Raw genomic sequence first — 7843 nt, 5'->3', positions numbered from 1 at the left:
TGAAACACATGTAACAACATTAATAGTTAAGCATTCTTTTAAAAACCTTTGAGCACTTCTTCACACAATCTTTGTAAAAAAGCTCATTTGTTTGTGCTCAAAACATTTTAGTCCATCTGTTTACTATCTTTTTATGTTCTAGATTGTTGGAGACCTAGGGAATTGCACTCAAAATTGCAAAAACTTCATTGTATTATAATGTAGAAGTGTTGTTACAATTAGAGAACACATTAGTTACACCAAATTTTTCTTTCAAAAGCATATGTGCAAATATAAACATTAAGTACATGTTCAATTTTTTTGCAGATAATATACACATTAGTTAGATCAAATTTTTCTTTCAAAACCATATGTACAGATATAAACATTATGTACAACATGTCCAATTTATTTGCAGATATATTTTCTTGTGAAGAAAGACCACGCCTAACAACATGAACCCAGAACAATATAATGAGATAATGGCTACATTGTGATCTTAGTTCCAAAGAAAAGATGATAAATGTAATTGTCCTTGCAAAAAGTGTAAAGGCTTAAAGAATAATGGCTACATTGTGATCTCAATTCCAAATAAAAGCTGATAAATGTAATTGTCCTCGCAAAAAGTGTAAAGGCTTAAAGAATTGAAAAATTCTAATCACAACAGTGTAGAGACATTGTAGGAAACATGGTCACATTGAAGGTGGCCATGATTTTTGTCCATTGGTAAGTGTGGATTTCCTACTGGAGGAACATGAAGGTGTGAATATCCAAGCTGAGGTTAACACTCCCATGGAAGAAGATCATAATGTGCCAGAGGATATTTTTGAAGAAGATGGTATTGGAATAGGTGATGAAGAGGCTCACGATGATGGTACTAGTGCATCTGATAATGATGATGATGACAATCTTGATATACCTTTACTTGAGAAGGCACACGAGATCTATACGAAGGCTCCCAAACAACTCTTCTCTCGATTATATTGTTGTTGGTGAACTTAAAGGTTATGAATGGTTTATCCAATATAGCAATCTCATGTATGCTAAGGTTTGCGATTTTTTCATCTTCAATATTAGCATACAATTAATATTTATTATATTAATAATGTATATTTGTTGTTGTAGGTTAATAGGTGAGTTTTTGTTACCACTATCAAACATTTTACTTCATTGGTATTCAGAATTATCTACCATTATAAATCAGATTGGAATGAAGTATCAGGCAATACATACATGTCCCAATGATCACATTCTATATCATAAATAATATGAATTTGCAATAGAATGCCCTAATTATCATATTAGTAGATATCAGGTAGATCAAATAACAAAAAATGTGTCTCACAAGGTTCTTTGGTACATTCTCATTATTCCACATCTTCAATGATTATTCATGTGCACTAGCACAGCACAATTTATGAATTACCATGCATGCAATAGAAGTCAAGATGCCATTATGTGAATTCCTACAAATGGTTCTACATTTCAAGAAATAGAAGAAACATGGGCACACTTTAAAGAAGAACCTCGTAATTTCAAACTTTAATTAGCAGCAGACAATGTCAATCCATTTTAAGATATGAGATCTATTTACTCAATGTGGCCTATTTTTGTTATTAACAATAATATTCCTCCTTGGCTGTTCATAAAGAGGGAGCACAAGGGTAAAAGCACAAAGCTCTGTCACCATTTGTGATATCTTGTACCATTTCGGCCATAATGCCTCCGACCGTACACACATGGCGGTTTTGCGTGCCTACGTGGCGCGTACCATTTCGACTAAAACTCATTCGGCCGAAAGGATTCTGGCCGAAACCCTGAGCCGGTATAAAAATTGCCGCAAACCTCTAGCGGCTATCATGGTTACTGTTGCGATTCTTGGATGTTTGGAGAGCGGGTTAAGGGTTTCGGCCGTAACTGGTTAGTGGTTTATTTCTCCCCCTTTTTTAATAGTTTTTAAATCTATTTTTTGATTTATAGATGTTAATCGTACTTAAAACAGTTGTTTTTGACGTATTTTGTGAGTCAAATGCTTAAAATTATTTATTTTTTAATATGTTTAAATTATTTTAGATTATTTTAGAATGGTATTTAAAATTTGTTAGCAAAAATGTAGTTAAAAATGAGATCACAACATAGAAAATTATTAATTAAAAGTGTAGAAAAACATTAAGTTAAAATATAGAAAAATATTAGGAAAAACATTAGGTTAAAATATAGAAAAACATTAGGAAAAGAATTAGGTTAAAATATAGAAAAACATTAGGTTAAAATTTAGAAAAAAATTAGGAAAAATATTAGATTAAAATATAGAAAAATATTAGGTTATGAGGTAAACATGTAGAAAAATATTTGTAAAAAATGTAGCAAACCTTTAGGGGACATTATTCAGTTTCTAACATAACCTGATGGATCTAGAGGTGATACAATAATATCTTATGGTGAAATTAATTTTGACATTAAATACACCTTCTAACATAACCTTATTTTAACTACAATCATAACCCATACCACATTCTAACCATAACATAGGCCCTCTACTAACCGAATGAACCACACTTAGATATTGATGATGTTCATTTTAACAACTAGTTATTGTTAGGTAATACTGATTCTTACATTACCAAATGATACATAACGACCTCATGATACATTTCTAGGTATTTTTATCCATATATATGTTAAGGGGACTTAGGGACTCCTACTAGGTCATTACATATGTTATAGGTTGTAATAGGTATTCATATGTTTACTAGCACATAATAGGTATTGTCAGGTAATAATGAGTCTTACATTACCAAATAACACATTACTTGATCACTTATGTCAACTGCATTTTTCAATACGTTATCCATACATGTGTGTCTTAAGGGGACATAGGAGTTGTAATAGGTCATACTATTTTTTATAGGTTCTAATAAGTCTTAATATGTATTATTGGGATATAATAGGTATTATTAGGTAATGATGATTCTTACATTACCAAATGACACATAATGACCTCATGATACATTTCTAGGTATTTTTATCCATATATATGTTAAGGGGACCTAGGGACTCCTACTAGGTCATTACGTCTGTTATAGGTTGTAATAGGTATTCATATGTTTACTAGCACATAATAGGTATTGTCAGGTAATAATGAGTCTTACATTACCAAACAACACATTAAGATCACTTATGTCAATTGTGTTTTTCAATACGTTATCCATACATGTGTGTCTTAAGGGGACATAGGAGTCGTAATAGGTCATACTATTTTTTTTAGGTTCTAATAAGTCTTAATATGTATTATTAGGATATAATAGGTCTTATTAGGTAATGATGATTCTTACATTATCAAATGACACATAATGACCTCATGATACATTTCTAAGTATTTTTATCCATATATATGTTAAGGGGACCTAGGGACTCCTACTAGGTCATTACGTCTATTATAGGTTGTAATAGGTATTCATATGTTTACTAGCACATAATAGATTGACCTTACTATCAACCTTAATAAAACTATATCCCATTTACTTTATTAACATTCTTAACTCTAATTCAAACTACTAAATTAAGTCATGAGTTCTAAATTGTAAACTAACATTTGCTAACTAAACTCATTTACTTATCTAGTAACAAATTTTTCTATCCCTATGTCCTAACTCTCATCTACACTCCCCATAATCATCAAAGCATTTACATCAAAATTTAGATTTTAGTCAAGAATTTTTTTTTTTTATTGCATGTATGTACATGTGTACACTTAGTTATCATTTAATCAAGAAATTTTATTTTATTTTTATTGCATATACATGTACATGTACGAATATTTATTTTTCACATTTGCATGAGCACGTTACAATGTACATTAGATATGGTCTGTAAGATAATTTGTTTTAAAATACATATGTATGTTACATGATTGTTCATTTAGCACCATACATTTAATGTTGTGTATTTATATGTATATGTGTTTCAAATTAAATTTAACTTTTAATTATTTTAATTTAAATAGATTTGTATGTTTATATTTGTATATATATGCATGTGCAGATCTCTAGATATTTATCACTTAGATTGTAGCTTCACATTCATATTCTCATATTTATTTTCATATATACATTATGGCATCCAGTTCTGGGGATCATGCTCCTACATCCTCAAGGGATGCCAGTGTTTGTGGTGGGGGTCAGAGTGCTGAGTCTGGTACAACACGTAGATCGACCTCCTCCACCCATGATAGACAGTAGTTATTTAAAGATACAGTGGTGAGATTATCTCGTGGTATGTAGGTTTTTGATACCTCGCTTTCCTCTTCTACCACCCTCCCTAATAGGGAGAAGGTCATAGCGATGCGAGAGGATTTATTTCGTATGGTTTAGACAATTGAATCATACAACCCTTTTGATGATATGAGCATTGAGACATTTTATTCTTCTTTATCTCATAGTGTCACTGGCACTGTGAAGTACACACAAATTGACACTGAGGTTTCCACCAGCATGGTGAAAACCATGTTTCCATCTTATGCAAATCGTCGTAGAGTCACAGGCTACTCTGCGATGAAGTGTACTGATCCACTCATCGCACCATTGATGTATCCTTGTTGGTTGGCTACTCATCATAGATGGCCATAGAAGGATGAGTTCCCCCTATATTTTGTTTGCAGAATTTCATTTACACTATGATGTTGACTATACAGATTATCCAGGGCATGTTGGGCAGGGTCAGGGGAGACTTTCTGATAGATTTAGACCCGTGGACACTCCTGCGCCCATTAACAAATGGGCAATGGTGGGTCCAAAACTTTTGTTTATGCCGAGAGGTCCACAGATGGCTACTGCAGGTGAGAGTGTTCCTGATGACACAATTAGGACACAAATTTTTTTGAGCATCGCCACCATCGCCACACAATTACACGAGATTTCTTCTGATCAATGTAGTCGATATATGCTATGGTTTCAAGGTATCGATCCCATAGCTGCATCATCTAGCACACCTGTTGATGATGATTATGGAGTTGCAGACATACCTTCTCCTGTAGACATTTCTACAGTCTTAGAGGTGGATGCATTGCATCCTTTGGCATCATATTTAGCATCTGATATTTTAGATGCATATCAAGCATTATCTACACTCTCAGGGATTCCACTTCATGACATGAGCTCTCAGATTAGACATATTTTGTCACGTACAACAGTCCCAGAGGATTCACAGAGGCAGGAGGACATTCCTGCACCTTCTACTACTACTACTACACAGGCCAAGGCTACAGCACTAGCCCCAGCTACTCAGGACCCTACAACACCCCCCCCCCCCCCCTACTCAGGATCTCAGTGGCACCATACAGCCTGGTCTATTTACTTCCATGCTTTCAGATCAGGGCTGCACTATTGACTTGGATGTTGATACTACTTTTTCATTACATGATTCAGATATCAGTCAGATCAGTAGAGCATTACATAATGCTACGGTAAATATTTCTATATGTTTAGATTTATTTTTATTATAGTAAATAATATGTCTATATGTTTAAATTAATGTATATGTGTGTGTTTGTGTATGTGTTATAGGGTTTGAGTGATAGTATGTTACGGTTTGCTGATCTGCAGACACCGACAAATCCTACATGTCGTGAGTCCCAGGTATGTTACAATTTATATATATATATATATATTTGATTTATATACATGTAGATCTTGATATAATTTGTCTGTACACATAATTAAATGGTTCACTTGTTATCATTTGACACAGGGTTCAGATGCAGCTGATAGACCCTTTTGGGGACAAGGCCCAGGATCAGGAGGGGGGATGTAGCTAATTAGATCATATGTGGCATTTTATTTTATTACACACATGTTATGTCTAGATACATATTTATATGGACAGTTTGATGTTTTATATGTTATTTCCATATGCATACATTTTATATCCAGACACTTTGATGTCTTATATGTTATTTTCATATACATGGTTTATATGGACACTTTGATGTTTTATATGTTATTTCTAGATACGTGTTTATATCATGGAAACTAAATGATGTTTTATATGTTATTTCTAGATACATGTTTATATGGAGATTTTGATGTTTTATATATGTTATTTCCAGACATTTGATCTACATGATCTATTTTTATACATTTGATATGGGTACATTATATTCTCCAAATATATGCACATGTATGTTATTGATCTTTTAATGTAGACGTCTATTTTGTTGATCTTTTGATGTCTTCATCTTTTATGTAACTTATGTATGTGTTATGCACATGTTTCTATATGTTATTCATATTTTCAATATTCAAGTTTACATGTATATGTATAGTTATTCATCTTAATGCCTTAATCTAAGTGTAATTAACTATATAATTTTAATGGTCGATGTACATAACAATATAACATATATTTAATGACATGTCTTAATTAACTGTATAATTAACTATATTTAGTCTAATTATATTTAATGTAGATCATGTATTAACTATATTTAATGACATGCCTTAATTAACTATAATTAACTATATTAAATCTAATTATATTTAATGTCTTAATAATTAACTCTATTTGATGACTTAATTAACTCTATTTAGTGACATGCCTTAATTAACTATAATTAACTATATTTAACCTAATTAACTATAACTAACTATATTTAATCCTATTAACTATATTTAATCTAATTATATTTAATGTCTTACTAATTAACTATATTTAATGACTTAATTAACTCTATTTAATGACATGCCTTAATTAACTATAATTAACTATATTTAACCTTTAAATTAACTATATTTAATCTAATTATATTTAATGTCTTAATAATTAACTCTATTTAATGACTTAATTAACTGTATTTAATGACATACATTCTTAATTAACTATAATTAACAGGATTTAATTAATAAAATATAATGTACATGTAATATGTAACATAGTTCATATAACATATACATGTAAGAATATAACGATTATATACAAACATAAAGAATGTATCATATAAGAACATATAAAGATTATATGTACATACAAATACATACAAATACTAAAAAGGTTGTCTTAAGGGGAGGTCCTAAGAGACCTGGTCTTAAATGAGATATCCATGTCGAATTTAAATAAAAATAACAATACATGTCTAATTTTGCATATGCAAGATAAATGATCCAATGTACAAAAATTTATAAAACAAATATCCTATCAATATTAAATATGAAAGTATAAGAGCTATATAGGCATAACTCAACTAGAGCTCCACAATAAGTACATAGGTAAACTAGAGCTCCACAAACAATGTATTGTTAGGATCATCTCTACTTTTTATTATCTCTAGAAGTTTTTCATGTTCTTCAATAGGCAATTTCCACTTTTGATTTCCACGACGTCCTTTTCTTTGTACTGCTTCAAATTGTTATTGGGTTGCTATAACATGGTTACTGTAGTGTAAAACCTTTTCTCCAGGCTTTTATTCAATAAATTCAATACCACTACCAATTACCCTTGTTTGTTGATAATATGTTCCTTCAATAACAACTGATCCAATTGGATATGACTATTCATCAGCATCTATAATTCCTTCTAGCAACTTGTGTTTTGCTTTTGTGCATCTTAAAAGATAATAGTCCACATTTTCTGCATTATCTAGTAAGGCTTGAACTGCAAAAATATCTCCTGCATCTATATAAAAAGATAAATATAAATTAATTTTTAAAAAAATATACATGTTTATTAATTTATATATATGTATATATGCACACAAACCTGCCACAACTAAATCAGAAATGCGCTCATAATCAGCTGAATATATAGGATCATGAATGTCAATACTATCTCATTCAAATCCCAATGTGAAACATATCCATTCCCAATATTT

General features: G+C 31.0%; 1 pseudogene; it reads left to right on the top strand.

Annotated features, from left to right (window-relative positions):
* The first annotated feature begins 1718 nt into the window (after window positions 1–1718).
* LOC149552921 (DNA mismatch repair protein MSH2-like) overlaps window positions 1719–7843 on the top strand; it is a 40922-nt pseudogene continuing 34797 nt past the window's right edge.

Source organism: Cupressus sempervirens, chromosome 6 (assembly GCF_028749045.1).
Source record: "Cupressus sempervirens isolate cs-2001-9-10 chromosome 6, ASM2874904v1, whole genome shotgun sequence".
In the NCBI taxonomy this organism is placed as follows: Eukaryota; Viridiplantae; Streptophyta; class Pinopsida; order Cupressales; family Cupressaceae; genus Cupressus; species Cupressus sempervirens.
This window is presented reverse-complemented; position numbering and strand designations above follow the sequence as displayed.